Source organism: Convolutriloba macropyga, chromosome 10, assembly GCF_964194025.1.
Source record: "Convolutriloba macropyga chromosome 10, txConMacr16.3, whole genome shotgun sequence".
In the NCBI taxonomy this organism is placed as follows: Eukaryota; Metazoa; Xenacoelomorpha; order Acoela; family Convolutidae; genus Convolutriloba; species Convolutriloba macropyga.
This window is the reverse complement of record NC_134477.1, coordinates 11,310,805-11,331,399: the sequence shown is the minus strand read 5'-3', so window position 1 is coordinate 11,331,399 and position 20,595 is coordinate 11,310,805. Positions and strand designations below refer to the sequence as shown.

The following is a 20,595-nucleotide window of genomic DNA, read 5'->3' as shown; positions in this document are numbered from 1 at the left end:
TGCTAACATTATATATTAAACATAAAATTTAAGAGATATCGCCATATGTGAGAGTAAGCGGTTTTGACGCTAATGACATGCTAACTCCATACCACAGCTGTAGCATGGATTGATTTCCAAATTCAATTCATAAGTTGAAGAAACTTTTAAAAATTGAAAAATAATCAAAGAAAAATTTCGAAAAAATGCATTTCAGACGTCAATTTCTGACACCTAATTCAGTAGATGCGCTCTTCAGCTTACACTAGAATCACCTCTCATTTGTTACTTGGGGATCAATTGAAAGAAAAGGAGCATGTTTGTTAAAAAAAAACAAAAAATTTCAAAAAAAAAATTTTTTTTACACATGACCTCTGACATTTGACCCCAAAAAAGACGGTTCCAGAAAATACTTGGGATGAAACTGATTGTTCAGTAAGCCTCAGCATGCTCTAAAATACAAAACATCTCATCACACTCGTCAAATTTTACTCCTCCGTTATGGAGATAAATAGCCCCCAATTAGCGACTAATTAAGGGTTAATTAACCTAATTACTAATTACTAGAAAAAAATTTGAAATTTTTGCAACGGTTTTGTAATTACTGCAAGATGCCTGACATTATTGCTCATAAGCATCATCATCGAAAAATGGCTCCTTCACCGATTTTCAAAACATCTGGCAATCAATGTCACATTAACATCTGGCATTAATTAGCATATGAAGTACCCTAAGGAAAGTTGTTAGATCGGCTTTCTTCACATCTTTGGACTTGATGGGTCCTCAGTGCAAATTTATCTCATAACAGCTGTCATCAAAAAAAGCCTCAGAAAAAAGACACATGTAATTGTCATGTAATTGTCATGTAATTGTTAATTAATGACTTGATTGACAGAAAAATAAACTTTTTTTCTGTTTATTTTTGAGCAGTTTTTTAATATGGGTCCTATGTTTTTCGGCACGGGGAGCATTTTTGCTCATCACACTTAAGAACGTAGGACCACTCTAACCACCCGTAACTGAAAATGCATAAAATAGACCTTTTTATTACAATTTTAAAAATTAACATGTTTTTCCAGCTTCTCGACAAAAGTTTTTTTGAAAAAAGTGACCAGCAATACTCTGTAGGGTTCCTTGTGGTGCTATATTTTGGCATACCATTGCAATGGACAGTTGAAAACACATCTTTTTTCTCTCATAACTAACAAAATTTCGAAATAAAGGTAACCGCCAAAACCGACCGATCAGATTGCAGCATTTTAAAATTTTGAATTTCGCGCTCAGAAATTACATTCGTGCTTCAGTTTTGGTGACCTTAGTCATTTCCGAGTTATTTACTTGTTATCAAAGTTCTGTTAGAATTTGAAATTCGTCAAAACTATTAGAAGTGGTCTATTCGTGCAACTTCTGTTCCGCTACGTTTAGCACTCGTGGGAACCGTTCAAGACATCAACATAAATTTCATCCAGACGATGTTGGCCTTCCTGTGTACAACTGCTCCTTATGTGTGTTCAATTCACGGAAACTGTCTGAAAGGGAACAGCATATGCGAACTTGCCATTCGAAGTTTACAAACTGCTGCCGATCGTGCTTCATGGGATTCAATGATGCGCACCTGTTTGCGCAGCATATGAACTCCCTTCACTCGCTGCCCGTATTTGGACCTGAATACCAACCGAAAGTGACTACAGCGGAGACAGCCTTCAACGGTGTGTTACAAACTTATGAAATTGTCAATAATACATTTGACAGAGATCTTGAGAGCTTCATGCTCAATCAAAGATCTGCAATTGCAACTCTAATTGAGCAACGGCTGAGCCAAGGACCACAGAAAGTACAATTTGCGGTAAAAGTACGCTTATTGAAGCTGCATCAAGATGGAAACGCAACCGAAACGGAGGAGCGCATTGAAATTTATGCCGACTCTCTCATGACGCCCATTTACGTAGAGGGTCTCACAAACGAGTTGTACTGGAGCATGGTGGAGAAAATGATGGCTGTCTTGTCTACGTTTGCTTCATCTGGAAGTGTTTGGGTTGTTGAAAAAATACTCAAACTTGACATCAAATTTGCCCGCTACCGACCAATTCGCGGCTCATCCTATCTTGCCTTACCCCATGAGCTCGCAAACTGTCGCGGATTACTCAATATTCGAAACCACGAGGATGCCAATTGTTTCAATTACTGCTTCGTGGCAGCGTATCATGCGCATCATGGAATCAGTCTTGACAGAGATGACAGGAACTATCATATTGACAAAACATCCCCAGCAACATATCAGCAAGAGAACATTCACCAACCTGTAGGCGAATTTGAAATGCCAATGGGATTTGAGCAAATGAAAGCCTTTGAAACCCTCACTGATGTGGCTATCAACGTCTTTGGTTACGATAAAGGACAAATTTACCCTCTACGGGTCTCCTCTTTTGAATCAGATTTTGTTATGGATCTTTTACTTCTTTATGATGCCGATATTTATCACTATGTTCTCATTAATGACCTTGTGAAAGTCGTTTGTAAAGTTAGAGACCTGAAATTCAGATTTGGTTATCGCATTTGTCGTAATTCTTTCTGGTTGTGTCGTGATGGACTGGAAAGCTATAATATTCATACTGAAAATTGTTATCTAAATGCCCCTGCAGTTATTCAAATGCCATCACCAGATAAAAATGAATACAAGTTCTCAAATTTTTCAGCTACGTGGTTTGTTCCTCTGGTCATTTATTTTGACTTTGAATCTTTTCTCCTACCCGTCGCTGGATGTGATGCAGCAACTGACCAATCATCAACACGCGTGATTGAAAAGCACGAGCCATGTGGATTTGCTTTGGCAGTTGTTGATCATCACTCGAATGTTTCCTATTTTCATCATGTGGACAGCTCAGAAGATTGTATGGGCAACTCTTGCTGCATTCGTTAGCAAGGGTCATACATGAACGCAAAAAACAGTTTCCTTTCTACAACGGAAATGGAGAAGCTTGGACAAAAATAGCGCTAAACACTGTTGGATATGCGAAGAACCATTTGACAGCGAGCTTGACCCCGAAGAGAACATAGATTTAGACTATTGTCATTTTAGTGGCCAATTCTTGGGCTGGGCACACGAAAAGTGTAATCGAGCCAGACGATATGTCAATTTTACGCCTGTAGTCGGTCATAACATACAAAACTATGACTTACATCATATTTGTCTTGCTCTGAACGACTGTGAGTCTACCACAACAATAAAAGTCATTCCGTCATCATGAGAAATACATATCAATGACATTCGGAGTTCTGATTGATACTATTACAACTCAAGAAGGAAGAACACAAAAAATTTACGAGTATTTAAGATTCATCGATTCGTACAAAATGATGTGCAGTTCGCTCGAAAAACTTGTAGATATTCTGCCTGACACACATTTCGATATCATGAAAGCAATGTTCCCGTCGGTTTCCGAATCAAACGCACACTTACACAAACAAAAAGGATATTATCCTTATTCTTATGTATGTGATCGTACAAAGTTTTCTGAGCAATCTCTACCACCCCTCTCAGAATGGCGCAATACATTAGAAGGCGGAAAATTGGCTGTTAGTGAAGAAAACTTAGGTCATGCTAACCGAATGTGGAAGTTATTGGGGCGCAAAACTTTGCAAGACTATCATGACGCATACCTTAAACTGGACTGCGCATTATTAGCCTGTGTATGTGAGTTTCACCGTGAACTTAGCTTTCGAACATACAAACTCGACTGCATGCATTTCTACACTCTCCCCTATATGGCAAAAGAAGCGTCACTAAAGATATGCAAGGCAAACATTGAGCTGATGACAGAACGAGAACATTTGGACATGATTGAACCAGCAATTTGAGGAGGAGTAACATCTGTTTACGAGGAGCGTGATTTTGTTGCAAATAATAAGTATTTTTTGGATTACCGGCACTCTGAGGAGTCCACTTTTGCGCTCTGTGTAGACGCAAATAATCTCTATGGAGGTGTCATGCAAATGGACATGCTACCAGTGGGGGAATTCGCCTTCAACGTAGAAATTACCCTTAACGAAATCCTCAATACCCCAAACGACGCTTCAGTTGGGTATTTTCTTGAAGTAGACTTAAATTACCCTGTCCACTTACACGATGACCACCGAGACTTTCCCCTTGCCCCTACCAAAGAAATTGTTCAAGATGATTGGTTGGGCGAATATCAACTTGAGCTAAAAGAACAACACAGATTACCCAGCTCGAATGTTAAAAAGTTGGTTCAAACGCTATTCGACAAAAAGAACTATATATTGCATTACAAACTGCTTAAATTATACGTTAGTCTTGGGTTAATTGTTGCCAAAGTACACCGTGTCCTACAGTTCAAACAAGCGAATTGGTTAGCACCCTATATAACACGCAACAGTAATAAACGTCAAGCCGCCAGCAATAAATTCGAAGAGAATTTTTATAAGCTCATGAACAATGCAGTATATGGTAAGAACTGCGAATCGAAACGCAGACGAAGTAAGCTTACCATTGCACGAGATGCTGATCAAGTTCTGAGTTCCATTTCAAAGTTTGATTTTGATCGGTTCATGATATTCGGAGATAACCTGGCCGCATTGTCCTTCCGCGCTCGAAAGATTTACTGGAATACCCCAACAATAATTGGAGCAACTATTCTTGATCTGGCCAAGTATCAGATGTACAGTTTCCATTACTTCACAATGCGCGCTCATTTTGATTGTCGTTTGTTATATAGTGACACGGATAGTTTACTATATAAAATCCGGAGTACAGACTTTTATGAGGAATTAGCAAGAAAGCCCGCTTCAGTTGTTAGTGAATTCGATTTCTCCAATTATCCGAATGATCACTATTTATACAGTACGGAAAATAAACGGGTAGTCCTGAAGTTTAAGGACGAATTTGCAGGAGATTTTATTACGGAGTTTGTGTGTTTAAAGCCGAAACTATACTCAATACTCTCAAAAAGAAAGTATTCTTTGTTTATTCTAATGCATGTTAGTTCTATCTTTAAATTACAAAGGTTGTTAGTAGGCTCCTGAATTGTATTAGTTTTAGTATTATATACATAGGGGTTAGTAAACATATAAAGACTTGATTAAAGGCTTTTTCTCTTTAGGTTGTCGAAAACTTTTGGCTTAAGGAGTAACAAAGGCCGCTCAACAACGTCTCCGGCATGATGATTTCTTGAGCACACTGACGACAGGGAACGTGTTTCGCACTGAAAACACACGAATAATGTCCGATCATCATGTATTGGAAACTGTTACTACCAACAAAATATGCCTTTCAGCGTTCGACAACAAAAGGCTTATTCTACCCTGCGGAACAAAAACTCTACCCTTTGGACATTATGAGACCGTTGATTGTGGTGTGGATGAAATTGATTGGGGTAGTGATGATATTCAGTGGGATAATGACAGTTACTCAAACTTACTTCTCAGCTCTAGTCCAGAATGGGATAATGACTTTGTAGTGTCCCAAACTTCCTCAACAGCCGCTCTCTCAGTGCCAGACTCCACCACCAGCTCTTGGGAGACTCCCGACCTAGGATTAGTAGTAACTGAGCAGATAACTGAATCTGATATTGACAGTGATGATATTGCAGATATTGACGCCAGTTCCAGTGAAAGGTCGTCTCCTGACAACCCCTTCATGAACTTTGAAGCTGAAGAAGCAAGCAGCAGCGAAGAAGAACCAGCACGCAAAATAAGACGGCGCTAATGCCGTTTTAATTGCATGCAATTTTGGTGAAACTGCGTGTAGTAATACACAGTGTATATATTAATTTTGTTTTGAGTGTTTAGTTTGGTTTCAATTCAATCTTTTCTTACAAATCTAACAAACCGGAGAAAGGCGCAAAGGGAAAGGAATAAGAGCGGAAGAAAGCTAGTTTACATGTATCACCCATGCACGGCCGTAGTCAAATGCTTTACATGTAGCGCCGCCAAGGGTAACCCCCTATTATCACACGTATTATTTCGAAGGATAACCCCCCCATCTTAGTACCCTATTATCTTACTACTATTATGCCTGTAAAATGCATTGCCTTGAAGTTTACACTAGTCAGTAAATACTCAGGTAATTCAGTGTTTCTTTTTTTTAAATTTATTACTCAGTTGATGCAGTTTGTGATTCAAATTTCAGGAGCAAATAAGCAGTTGGTCTCAGCAGTGCAAAGATACAAAGATCCCCTGTTCGGACCAGATCAGCCTGACTGCTACTCTCGGAGATCCTGTCCAGATCAGGAACTGGAACATATACGGACTCCCAACCGACAATTTCTCCATTGACAATGGTAACTTATAGTCTGTTATCTAATCAAATTTACGATTATCGAAATATTGGGTTTTGTTTTAAATTTTTAATAAATTTTCTAGTTATGGTGAATTAAAAAAAAATGGGGTAGAAAATTCTTCACAATTTCAGGGCCTTCTTACAAAAATTTTCTAAATCACTATCTTCAATTTTTATTCAATATACAAGAGCTAAATTTTGTCATTTTACACAACTTTTAGTTTGTGGGTATAAAATGTATATAGATTTAAGAGTTTGGTTTTCAGGGAATCAGACAACTTCCGGTTGTTATCAGATGTTTACTTTAAATATCATAGTTGGAAGCAGTTGAAAATGGTTTTTCCGGAACCGACTTTTCAGAAGCTTAGAGTAGAGATTTTTCGATGAGTTTCTCCACTGTATTTGTCTGGATGTGTATGAAACAAAATATATCTAATATAATGCTAGTTTTTACTCAAACCCTCAAGATTAAAAGGTCTTTAGAGAGCCCTAATTGAAATAATTTGATCCGTGAAAAGACATTTTTAATTTTTTGATTCCCTGAAGATTATTGGAGATTTCAAGTTTATTAAGTTTTTAATAGCCGCCCTCATCTTCTCAGCCGGCTATTATAGCGCTCCTATTTTTTACAATTCAAATAATTTGAATTGTATTGGGGCGCTGTCTTTTTTATTACGACTCGAAGAGGAGTATTGGAGAAGTCCCTTTTTTTTAGTCAATTTTATTGGAGTGAATTTTGAAGCGGGAAATGAAACGCGTGAAAAAATTTGGAGTGATTTTGTTGCTGAACAAAAGTGAAGAGCGGAGCGAAAAGAGAGTGGTTTTTTGTTCATACCGCTGTTTTTGAGAGAGCGAGAAATTGATGTGTGAAAAAATTTTCTCTGAGCGAGCGAAATTTTTTTTGTTCACATGCGGCTTTTAAAAGCAGTTTTTTTGCAATTTTTCTTGTTTATGAGGTTTGATTATGATATTGTATTCGATTTGGGCTCGTTCTGAGAGGAATTGAAGGTTTCAAGTTGTTAATTTAAGTTTTATGCAAATTTGGAGGTTTTTGATCAGTTTTGCTGATTTTTCGACAAAATTCAATGTATTTTTGCATTTTATTTTGTTTTATTGCTTGAAGTGCAATTTTCATAGAAGCTCGATACTCAAAGAATATCAGGGATACAAACTGTTTACTATTTTGTTGGTATAAAGCATTTTTTTTGAAGAAAATTGACAGAAAAATTGTGAATTTTTTAACCACTTTTTTAAATTTTTTTGCTTCTTTTCGTTTTTTTTTTTTCAATCGTAGACATCTTTTTAGCTTGTTATGACTTGCCCATCATTTCGCGAGCATTTCATTGCTGTATTTGCTCAAGGTAATTTTATTTGGCTTTATTTTTTTTGTAATATTTAAAAACACCTTACTTTTTCTCGATTTTTTTTGTTTAATTTAGTCTAAAATGTCGTTTCTATTATTCCTCAAACTTTGATAGCATTTGGGGAGTTTTCTTGTGGAAGTCAGTTGTTGTAGCTCGTTTGAATGTCTCTCATTTTGATTGATATTATTGTCGAGTTGTTTTTGTTTCAAAATTCTTCACTATTTCAGGGCCTTCTTACAAAAATTTTCTAAATCACTATCTTCAATTTTTATTCAATATACAAGAGCTAAATTTTGTCATTTTACACAACTTTTAGTTTGTGGGTATAAATTGTATATAGATTTAAGAGTTTGGTTTTCAGGGAATCAGACAACTTCCGGTTGTTATCAGATGTTTACTTTAAATATCATAGTTGGAAGCAGTTGAAAATGGTTTTTCCGGAACCGACTTTTCAGAAGCTTAGAGTAGCGATTTTTCGATGAGTTTCTCCACTGTATTTGTCTGGATGTGTATGAAACAAAATATATCTAATATAATGCTAGCTTTACTCAAACCCTCAAGATTAAAAGGTCTTTAGAGAGCCCTAATTGAAATAATTTGATCCGTGAAAAGACATTTTTAATTTTTTGATTCCCTGAAGATTATTGGAGATTTCAAGTTTATTAAGTTTTTAATAGCCGCCCTCATCTTCTCAGCCGGTTATTATAGCGCTCCTATTTTTTACAATTCAAGTAATTTGAATTGTATTGGGGCGCTGTCTTTTTTATTACGACTCGAAGAGGAGTATTGGAGAAGTCCCTTTTTTTTAGTCAATTTTATTGGAGTGAATTTTGAAGCGGGAAATGAAACGCGTGAAAAAATTTGGAGTGATTTTGTTTCTGAACAAAAGTGAAGAGCGGAGCGAAAAGAAAGTGTTTTTTTTTCATACCGCTGTTTTTGAGAGAGCGAGAAATTGATGTGTGAAAAAATTTTCTCTGAGCGAGCGAAATTTTTTTTGTTCACATGCGGCTTTTAAAAGCAGTTTTTTTTGCAATTTTTCTTGTTTATGAGGTTTGATTATGATATTGTATTGGATTTGGGCTCGTTCTGAGAGGAATTGAAGGTTTCAAGTTGTTAATTTAAGTTTTATGCAAATTTGGAGGTTTTTGATCAGTTTTGCTGATTTTTCGACAAAATTCAATGTATTTTGGCATTTTATTTTGTTTTATTGCTTGAAGTGCAATTTTCATATTCGTTTTCTTTTTTCCAATTTTTTTTTCGTTTTTTTTTTCAATCGTAGACAATTTTTTTAGCTTGTTATGACTTGCCCATCATTTCGCGAGCATTTCATTGCTGTATTTGCTCAAGGTAATTTTTTTTGGCTTTATTTTTTTTGTAATATTTAAAAACACCTTACTTTTTCTCGATTTTTTTTGTTTAATTTAGTCTAAAATGTCGTTTCTATTATTCCTCAAACTTTGATAGCATTTGGGGAGTTTTCTTGTGGAAGTCAGTTGTTGTAGCTTGTTTGAATGTCTCTCATTTTGATTGATATTATTGTCGAGTTGTTTTTGTTAAAGAAAATCGAGTAAACCAGAGCAAATTTTGGCCTATTTTAGTCTTTTTTCTAAGTTTTTTTTTCCTATTTCTTCCACTTTAATGTTTTTTGCTGGCAACTTTTTATCAATAAGGAGCATTTTTGTAGGTGTTGATACTATGAGTTTGCGCTTGAAGGCTTAGCAGGGCAGTTTTCATTTAAACAAATTATACAAAACTCTAATTCGTTAAAGAGTTTTTCTTAGTCGTTTTTTTGTTTGTTGTTTAAAGTTTCTCTGCAAGTACTAGGTGGGCGACTGATCTAGCCAAATATATAACTAATTGATTTCTATGAGTTATGGATGGGAAGTTGCATGTTATCTTTTTGTAGAAAATTTTGTTTGGATTTTTAGAGAATATTATTTTTTGATTTTGTCCTTTGTCAAGTTTCCAGTTCTCCAGTCTTTTCTTTGTGATTTCATTACACTGTCTGTCGATTGGTAATATGCTGGTGATGCATCTGATTAGTGAGAATAGTCAGATTTGTACTTCGAGTCGTTTACGGAATTCTTCCGGCTATGTTTTTTTTTAAGATCTGTTCTCACATTTTCATGATTTTTGAAGTCAAATTGGAGTAGTGATTTTGGTCACGCCGAAACAGGAAATGGATCGAAAAAGCGAGTGGTTTTGCGGCGTGAAATTTTTTCACTCTAATTGTAAAGTAGAGCGGGAAAACGGTGTTTGAACAAAAATTAGCTTTCTCGCTGGTGATTTTTTGTTCACATGCGGCAATTTCTCTTTGATTTTTACTGTTTTTTCGATTTTTTAGATCGGATTTTTTTCTAAATGGTTTTCCCAATCCATTATTAGTTCATTCTAGGCCTAGTTGTTTGTATGAACCGAATTTCCATTTCTCGCTGAATTTATTTGACATGCGACATTTTGACATTGATTTTCTGTTTTTTTTTTAAATTTTTTTGATCTGATTTTTTTTTTCAAAATGGTTTTTCCAGTTCGCTCATAGTCAGTTTTAGGTCTAGATGTTTGTTTAGTCAATGAAAATTCTTTGAATTGTTCGTCAGGACTTGTCCTGCTATGTTTTTTACTTCGTCGAACTTTTTTTCGCTTTACCTTTTTGCCACTTTTTCGACATTTTGCGTGAAATCTTTTTGACTTCTCTAGGCTAGTTTCTCTCTTCTGTCATTCTGCTCAAAGTCCTTTTAAACAGCAGCTGCTCAGCAAAGCAATTCAAAATGAAGAGAGTCAGTATAAAAAATCAAAGTCAGAAATAGAAACGGGATAAACCCATAAATCCCATTTTTAGAGGCCCGGTACTTGAACTTTGTTCTCATAAGTTTTAGTTACTATCTATAATGCTTATTGGTATTGATACTAGACCTGTAGCCTCTCACTGAGAGACAGGAGTGTGTTCAACTACGAAATGACATCAAAATAAATCGCGCTTAAAAATGTTTTTGTACAAAAATCAATTTTCGTTGATATTTTCTTTTCTTTCAATCCCAATAGAGTTATGGGAATCAACGGCGGCTATTTTCCGGCAATCTGCCGGGTATGTTTTCACTTTCCTTGCTGTTTCGCTTTCCATATAAGCTGCGGCAGTGTTTTTAAACTTGATAAAAAAAAAGACGGCTGATAGAGGCAACTTGCTTTACGAGTGGCTGAAGTAGCAAAAAGTGACATATTTAAATTAAAAAGAATCAAAAATGAGTTTTTTGTTCGAGAAAGGATAATTTACTAATTATATAGATGATCAGATTACTCTAAGCTTAATAGAAGTGTATTAGGGTGAAAAGAGAGTGTATATTCTGTTGATTTCTCTTTTGTGGTCAGGTCAACTATTTTTACCACATGATTTTAGAATATCCCCATAGTTGGAGGATCTCAAGAAAAAAATTGTCTAGACAAATTTGCTGCAGATTTGATTTCAAATTGTTACCACAAAAAATACTGGCACAGGTTTGTTAACTTTACTCCACGCAAACTGAAAACATTTGTTCTTCAATAATTTTCTCGGTCCTTTGTTAAAAGCAAAGGAATTTTCAAAAATTTTCAGTAAGTTTACCAACAAGTTTCTATCCTTTTCGCCAACACCAAATTTCAGTACGCGTTCGTACTTTTGTATTAACAAACTGGAGTAAATTTTCTATTTTCTTACATTTTGTCTTTTCTTTTTATAAGAGATAAGTAATTAATTATTTAGTTTTCATGAAGGTCACACATTAGGCTTAGGCTTCATATCATAAAAATAATTTTTGAGAGCTTCATTTTCAATCGCAATCGTTAATTTTTCTGTATCATTGAGTAGTGATTCATGCGAAGTTATTTTTAAAATAGGAATCAGTGTGACGGTTCATATGAGCTACTAATAAAACGTGAAGTCATTTTAGTTACAGTAATTTTCAGTTTGTTTGTGTGTCAATATTTCAAATTTCAAGAATCATTGGTATGTGATTAATTAAATTTAGTATAATTTTAACATGGAAATTGAATAGTTTCTCCAATTTTACAGTTGGAGCCATTTTTTTTAATAGCGCCACCTTGACAAAGTGTGTCTTTTGTTACCTCGCTGCATTTTTTGTCAAAATATAAATAAACTAAGTTGAATTTAAATTACCTCAACAAAACTTTAATGCGCATCAAAAACCAAGTACTCGAAAATAGAAAAGAAAGATTTTCCTCCGTTATTGTCTCATAGTTAATGGAAATGATCAGAAGAAATCTAAATCTATTTTTTGTCAACTTCAAAAAATAAACAATTGATTGCTGCATCATTTTTTATACTTGATTTTCTGTTTTGAAGTAAAATCATCTTCTAAAGTTCAGTTTGTGGAAAAGATTCTTTGGAAACTCACTGTTGTTTTGCGTTCAGTATAAAAAAGTTCTCTTCATAATTTTTGTTGTTTTTGGAGTTCTTTTCCTCTTTTAACCCGTTTGTATGCTATGCAGCACCCAGTTTTAAAGTACGTGTCCTTACGTAGTAATTTTAATTTAAAAAAAATAAAGCACCTGGTACTTAGTGGTGCAAATAATATGCACGCACTACGCCGGGAGTGGGATGGGATTTGGGGAATTACTTTTTGTGTAACTAAAATTGAGAAAAATAGATCTTTTCCGCTACTGCCTCTCGGTTTTTTATAGGTGAAATTTAAGCATCAATTAAAGTTTGGCGTCTCTGAAAACATTAATTATTTTTATAAACACTGGGAATATACATAGTGCTTGATTACTATGCACGTATTACTTTCAAACCTCCGCTCTAGAGAGTTGCACTCATGGTAGCAAATCCAGCTCTATATATGCATTACAATTCGTGCCACGGGAAAACAAGTTCTGGTCAAAAACAGGAAATCCCTTACTATAAATAATACTGGAATTGAAGGTCATTCTTTTCTGACTTCTTCAATAAATTCAACATCAATCAGCAAACAAAATTCTGAGTTTTAAAATTCAAAGGGTTTGAGGGACGGAAAAGTATAAAGGAACTTTGTTTAAAAAAGTTAATCTTTTATATAAGGAAATTAGTTATATAAGGAGCTTAATTATGGAAGTACAAAACTATAAAGTGGTGGGTGCCATTCTCAAAACTGCTGAAGACTTGAGATGAGCTTCAAGGATGTGAAGTCGGAACTTCTGTGTCAGCCTCCTCAAAAAAGATGCGAAACCCACAAAAGTGCTTGGTTCGTCTACTCTGGGCTGAGGCCACTTCTCCAATTGATCCAGGTATGCAGCAAGAGTATGCTCTGTCTCGCCAAATTTCGTGGTCAATTCAGCGATGCCTTCATGATAGTAGTCCCCATTGTAGGAGTATCCACTTATGAAGTTTCTCAATTTGTGTGAGAGTTTTGGAGGTATGTCCTTTTTTGGGCACCTGAGAGTGGCTTTAATTGTGAATGGTCGCTTTGATGAAGCTGAGCCACCAATATCATTGCAGGGGATCACCTGTAAAATTGTCAATTGATTTTTATGGCAAAAATCATTGTGTTCTGGAACATCAGTGTTTGGTATTGCATGAAATCTGGTGGCAATTGAAAACGCCGGAAAAACACTGTATAGGTTGTTGTTAAAGTCGTTGGCTAAGTAAGTGTTCATCAGTTGCAGTGATAAAAAAAGAACTGGGTTTTTGGGATTGCTCTGCTCTGTTATCCTTGCTCTCATGTCGGCTTTGCTCTATCATGGTTGTCTTCTCTCGATCAATTTAATATTCTGCCAGACTTGTTCTGCTCTCAGTGTCCCTGAGAGAAACTCTGTTCCTTCCTCTCGCTTCAATGTTTTAAAGGTGTTGAGAAATGTCAGTCTTCTAAGTTGGACGAGACGGCAGTGTTAGTCTTCTGATTTTTGCGACTTGCAAAATGAGATTTTTTGCTCTATTGCGTAAGGAGTGCTGTATCCTCAGTAGAATAGAGGAGGAAGCTGTTGATGTGTTAAGAGCAGACTCGGTGTTTTTCGCATCCGTTTGGATGCTATTGCTCTCGGTTTTACATTTTAGCTTTATTGTTTTCGGAATTTTCATTAGCAAGGGTTTTCAACTCATTGTTGTTTAGCTGTAGCATCATGAGTTCTTTGCAACTTCTGTCCAAGCCATCTTTCTATGACTTCAAGTGTTCCAAAGTTTCGCGTATTGTGATTCAAGACATTCATAACTACTTGTTAGCTGTTCGAAGAGTTCTTTTCCTGTGCCCACGGTATGGCCTTCAGCTAAAGTTGTTGCTTGCCTGAGGCTTTTTTTTGCTGTTGATGAGAATCTGGATTTGTTTGACATGTTTACTGTGTTAGACGTCTTTTTTTTACAGAGTAGCTCCTCATCTAAGGTCAAATTCAAACCGCCACTAACACACAATGACTTACAATTAGTTAGAAGGAGTGTTATGGCATTGCTACAGTAAGTTTCATAGGAACGTGAAGTTATCCGGCACCAGTGTCGACAGACGCATATAGTTATCACGTTTTAGCCACCGCAGGTTGGGATACTTTCTGTGGCGCTCAAACAAAAGGCGACGGGCCAACATTAAAAGTTTATGGGAGTTTCTCTGATCAGTGAAACTGTATAGAGCTTCTGATAAGTGAAGCATTACATCCGTATCAAACATCAACGAATAGTGATCGCAACAAGCAAAAAAATAACGATAACCAAAGATTATGGTTTTTACAATGAAACATAATGCAGTATTGGTGCAGTACAATTTCTCATTGTAGCAGCCATAATTTTTTGTTTTTGTTATTTCAAATTTGATTTTTTAATGAGGCTTTTGCTTAATGTGTTTGCCTAATTTTTTTGTTGAAACTTTGTTGGCTAGGTTTGTGCTTGTTGCTGTCACTATTTAGTGATGTTTTATGCGGATATGATGCTTCACTTATCAGAAGTCTTATAGAGTTTCTCTAATCAATGAAATTTGTACAAATTTTTGATGTTGGCCCGTCGCTTTTTCGAGCGCCACAGAAAGAACCCTTACCTGTGGTGGCTAAAATTAGATTATTATGTGTGTCTGCCGATTCTGGGGATGGATAAATTCACTTTTTCTGTTAACCTTACTGTAGCAAGTGCATACCACGCCTTGTAATTAAACCTAAGTCAATGTGTGTGTTAGTGGTGCTTTGAATCTGACCCTAGAGGAGGACCCACTCCTTTCAGAACTGGTGCAGAATTAAATGATATCTTTATTGATCCAATAATGCCTAGAAGCCTATAAAAACCGGTCTAGAAGCCTATTGAAATAATACATTCAAATCAGTGAGTAAGGCTGGCCTATCTTTTGTGACCAGGCATCCCACGCAAGCACCTTTCTCAGGAGATTTCTGATCTCAGTCTTGCTTCTAGGGGCAGATTAAAAAAGTGTTGAATGTCTGAGTTCTCTTTATGTAAACATAGAAAAATTTCCGAGTCTCAGTAGAGCAAATTCCAAGGTCTTCTTTTTAACCTAAAATACGACAAAAAATTTTTAAGCTCTTGGGCCAAAGTCTTGCTTACCAAGATGACTTTTCAACAAAATTTTATTTTCTGAAACTCGCACTCATGGTAGCAAATCCAGCTCTATATATTCATTAAAATTCGCGCCATGGGCACACGAGTTCTGGTCCAAAACGGAAAAATCCCTTAGTATAGATTTTATTGGTAGTGAAGGTCAATCACTTCTGACTTTTTCAATACAATTAAAATCAATCAGGAAATGAAGTTCTGAGTTTCAAATATGAAAGGGTTTGGGGGCCGGACAACTTTAAGGAACCTGATTCCTTGCTTTACAATACCTAACGTTCAAATGCGTACATAGTTTTTAAATATATACCAATGAGGTTGCCTAAAAGATACGAAAAATGGAATTCCGACTTCTGGATTTTAAGCAAACTATCTATCTTTGTATATCAGCACAGAAAGAAGTAAGTGAGCCCTTTTGTCAATAGGTTCTTTGATCTTCGAGTTTGTGATAGAAGGACACTCCGAAAAGTATTTGATGTCTTTTTTATAATTTATTAATAGCCGCGTCAGCAATTCCACGCGGCTATTATTGCGCTCCTAATTTTTACATTTCAAAGAGTTTGAAATGTATTGGGGCGCTGTATTTCTTTAAGATCTGTTGATCCATTTTCATGATTTTTGAAGTCAAATTGGAGTAGTGATTTTGGTTACGCCGAAACGGATAGTGGAGCGAAAAAGCGAAAGGTTTTGTGGCGTGAATTTTTTTTCGCTCTAATTTTAAAGTAGAGTGAGAAAACGGAGTTTGAACAAAAATGCGCTCTCTCGCTAGCGGTTATATGTTCACATGCGGCAATTTCACTTTGATTTTTACTGTTTTTTTTCCATTTTTTGGATAGGTTTTTTTGTGGTTTTCCCAATCCATTCATACTTGATTATAGGCATAATTTTTTGTTTGAGTTAATTTTTCTTTTCTCGCTAGTGGTTTTTGTTCACATACGGCATTTTGGCATTGAGTTTCTGTTTTTTGTTTAAAGTTTTTTGATTTGATTTTTTGTAGAAATGGTTTTTTAATTCCCTCATAGTCCGTTATAGGTCTAGTTTTTTGTTAAGTCAACAAAATTCTTTGAATTGTACGCCAGGACTTGTCTTGCTATATTTCTTACTTCGTCTAACAGAGTTTTGTTTAGTCTTACCCTGACTTCTTGGAATTGACTTTTTCAATTACTTCCGTCACTTCTACTGCTTTGCAGTTGAAATTTGTGTGCGTGACGTCACTTCTGTTTTTAGGTCAATTGCGTGACTTACCTCACTAAAAAATGACTTCTGATTTTACTTATGGAACTTCATATTTTATGAACTTTTACTAGTTTAAGATCAATAGTGTGCATCTAAGTAGTGCCAATCTTATATGCCCTAATTCTTGAGTTTTAGCCTTGGGTTTTTGATTTCGAATATCAATTTTGAAAAAGCTCTTTTAGGGTTTTTTTACTTATAGAACTATGTGTCATAAAATTGACAGTCCGAAGCTAACCAAAAAGTCTAGTGGTCTATTAAAGGACTGGTAGTCGATCTGTCTATTTTATTTCTTTGGTTGTTTCAATTCATGGCTATTTTAGGGCAATCTGATGGCTATGTTTAATAAAAATGAAATCCTGACCCCGACGTGATTCGAACACGCAACCTTCTGATCTGGAGTCAGACGCGCTACCGTTGCGCCACGGAGTCTTGTTATTCAGGAGCTCCGTTTTATAGAATTTTGCTCTGAATGGTTTTTATCCAGCTTCTGTATAATCATGAAAGATGATGATCTACTTTAAGTTGATCAATCGTCTTTCTGCGACTGTAGCAGTGTCCATCTGGACATATCTTTGCGAAAGTGCCCAAAACTATTGGCGAGCTAGAATTTGAGAGATGCTAACTATCATTTAACATGCATTTGCCTAGACAATTGCTATCTCAAATTTTAACTGCTTGACATAGATTTTGTGTGACTTTTACGTAATTTCGCGTGTGGTTGGGTTGATTAGTTTACGCGTGGCTCTAGTGTGGTTTAATTTGCCTTCATTCAAAGAAATCACTTTATTGTGTTAAAATGAAATCAGAAGTAATCAGAATCAAAGATGTTTAATTGCTCTCAAACCAAATTTTTTATCGCAACTGTATTAGTATTTTTTGTCTCTTCATATGCAATTTTTGTACCGATTTTTTGTCTGGCAAACAAAATCAACAAATTTTGGCAAATTTTTTGAAAAAGATAAACGCGGGTTGACAATTTTTAGTAAATATAAGGATCATGTATGACGTCATATAAATCAAATGATATTTCTTAGTAAGTTCCCTGAACGAATTCCAGGAAATAATCTATGACTGAGTATCCTATATATTAAACGCGTTAGCTCTAAAATGGAGCGAAAATTTTGCGTGTTTAAGGGGCCTCTCGAAGCGCATGTTTAAGAGCCGCTTTGAGCAGCATGGTTAAGCGAACATATCGAGAGAGGTCAAAGACCTAAAAGGCTCAAAAGAGATGGGCGAGCACCGAACTTGGGACAAAGGACTGTTCGTCAGGTGCAGTTACCACGAAGCTAAGAGGGCTTGAAAAAATTTTCGCCCGGAGGGAGGATTCACTTTCTTGGCTACTACGTGTTTTCTACGTGTTATGTGTATTGATACGATGAAAGCGATTGTGACAAACGTTCGTGTGAAGTTATTATAGCGCAGTTAGTAAGATGGAGGACTGCTATTCTGAGGTTCGAGGGTTTGAACCCTTATCGGGTACCCTCCCTTTGGCAGACATAAAAATTTCTAATCAATACCATGCCACGTGTTGTGCGATAGCACGTCTTGCGACGCTGAGTCGTTTTATGTACCGTTATCTGTCTGGTGAATGAAAAAAGCTAATCCTATATATTAAATGCGTGAGCTCTAAAATGGGACAAAAATATTGCATGCTTAAGGGGCCTCTCGAAGCACATTTTTAAGAGCCGCGTTGAGCAGCATGGTTAAGCGAACATATCGAGAGTGGTCAAAGACCTAAAAGGCTCCAAGGATATGGGTGAGAACCCAACCTGGGACAAAAGGCTGTTAGTTAGGTGCAGTTACCACGAGGCTGAGAGGGCTTGAGAGTATGCTCGCCCCGAGGGAGCATAACTGACTTGGGTACAACTTGTTTTTTGAAAGCTCCCGAACTTTAGTTGAAGTTCTTTTTATAAACGTGTAATTTTCTGCAAAAGTTTTAGTTTTACAGATTTTGCGCTATTCTAGAACACTCTTTGCTTTCAACGACGTTTTTCACCTTTTATTTTTTGATTTTTGTGTGATCTCAAATGCTCTCACTGTGAAATACGTTTATTGATACGATATAAAGCGATTGTCAGAAACGGCTGTATGTCGTCGTTGTAACGCAGTTGGTAAGATGGAGGACTGCTATTTTGAGGGTTGAGGGTTCGAACACGTATCGGGTACCCTCCCTTTGGTGGACATAAAAAATCCTGATCAACACCATGCCGACTGTTGTGCGAGAGCACTTCTTGCGACGCTGAGTCATTTTATGTACCCGTGTGTGTTTGGTGAATGAAACAAATCTAATCCTATATATTAAACGCGTTAGCTCTATAATAGGACAATTTTTTGCGTTTTTAAGGAGACTCTCGAAGCGCATGTTTAAGAGCCGCTTTGAGCAGCATGGTTAAGCGAACATATCGAGAGAGGTCAGAGACCTAAAAGGCTCAAAGGAGATGGGTGAGAACCGAACTTGGGACAAAGGACGGTTCGTCAGGTGCAGTTACCACGAAGCTAAGAGGGCTTGAAAAAATTCTCGCCCGGAGGGAGGATTCACTCTCCTGGCTACTACGTGTTTTTTAATATGTGTATTGATACGATAAAAGCGATTGTGACAAACGTTCGTGTGAAGTTACCTATATATTAAACGCGTTAGCTCTAAAATGGAGCGAAAATTTTGCGTGTTTAAGGGGCCTCTCGAAGCGCATGTTTAAGAGCCGCTTTGAGCAGCATGGTTAAGCGAACATATCGAGAGAGGTCAAAGACCTAAAAGGCTCAAAAGAGATGGGCGAGCACCGAACTTGGTACAAAGGACTGTTCGTCAGGTGCAGTTACCACGAAGCTAAGAGGGCTTGAAAAAATTTTCGCCCGGAGGGAGGATTCACTTTCTTGGCTACTACGTGTTTTCTACGTGTTATGTGTATTGATACGATGAAAGCGATTGTGACAACCGTTCGTGTGAAGTTATTATAGCGCAGTTAGTAAGATGGAGGACTGCTATTCTGAGGTTCGAGGGTTTGAACCCTTATCGGGTACCCTCCCTTTGGCAGACATAAAAATTTCTAATCAATACCATGCCACGTGTTGTGCGATAGCACGTCTTGCGACGCTGAGTCGTTTTATGTACCGTTATCTGTCTGGTGAATGAAAAAAGCTAATCCTATATATTAAATGCGTGAGCTCTAAAATGGGACAAAAATATTGCATGCTTAAGGGGCCTCTCGAAGCACATTTTTAAGAGCCGCGTTGAGCAGCATGGTTAAGCGAACATATCGAGAGTGGTCAAAGACCTAAAAGGCTCCAAGGATATGGGTGAGAACCCAACCTGGGACAAAAGGCTGTTAGTTAGGTGCAGTTACCACGAGGCTGAGAGGGCTTGAGAGTATGCTCGCCCCGAGGGAGCATAACTGACTTGGGTACAACTTGTTTTTTGAAAGCTCCCGAACTTTAGTTGAAGTTCTTTTTATAAACGTGTAATTTTCTGCAAAAGTTTTAGTTTTACAGATTTTGCGCTATTCTAGAACACTCTTTGCTTTCAACGACGTTTTTCACCTTTTATTTTTTGATTTTTGTGTGATCTCAAATGCTCTCACTGTGAAATACGTTTATTGATACGATATAAAGCGATTGTCAGAAACGGCTGTATGTCGTCGTTGTAACGCAGTTGGTAAGATGGAGGACTGCTATTTTGAGGGTCGAGGGTTCGAACACGTATCGGGTACCTTCCCTTTGGTGGACATAAAAAATCCTGATCAACACCATGCCGACTGTTGTGCGAGAGCACTTCTTGCGACGCTGAGTCATTTTATGTACCCGTGTGTGTTCGGTGAATGAAACAAATCTAATCCTATATATTAAACGCGTTAGCTCTATAATAGGACAATTTTTTGCGTTTTTAAGGAGACTCTCGAAGCGCATGTTTAAGAGCCGCTTTGAGCAGCATGGTTAAGCGAACATATCGAGAGAGGTCAGAGACCTAAAAGGCTCAAAGGAGATGGGTGAGAACCGAACTTGGGACAAAGGACGGTTCGTCAGGTGCAGTTACCACGAAGCTAAGAGGGCTTGAAAAAATTCTCGCCCGGAGGGAGGATTCACTCTCCTGGCTACTACGTGTTTTTTAATATGTGTATTGATACGATAAAAGCGATTGTGACAAACGTTCGTGTGAAGTTATTATAGCGCAGTTAGTAAGATGGAGGACTGCTATTCTGAGATTCGAGGGTTTGAAC

At 36.9% G+C, this 20,595-nt stretch overlaps 1 non-coding gene and 1 pseudogene across 1 annotated transcript; one reads left to right on the top strand and one right to left on the bottom strand.

The window, feature by feature from the left end:
• The window catches only part of LOC142348566 (dynein axonemal heavy chain 7-like), a 460,211-nt pseudogene that overhangs the window by 378,392 nt on the left and 61,224 nt on the right, over positions 1 to 20,595 (top strand).
• On the bottom strand, positions 16,742 to 16,813 carry Trnaw-cca (transfer RNA tryptophan (anticodon CCA)). The gene has a single exon. It is a non-coding gene; the product is annotated as a tRNA-Trp (tRNA).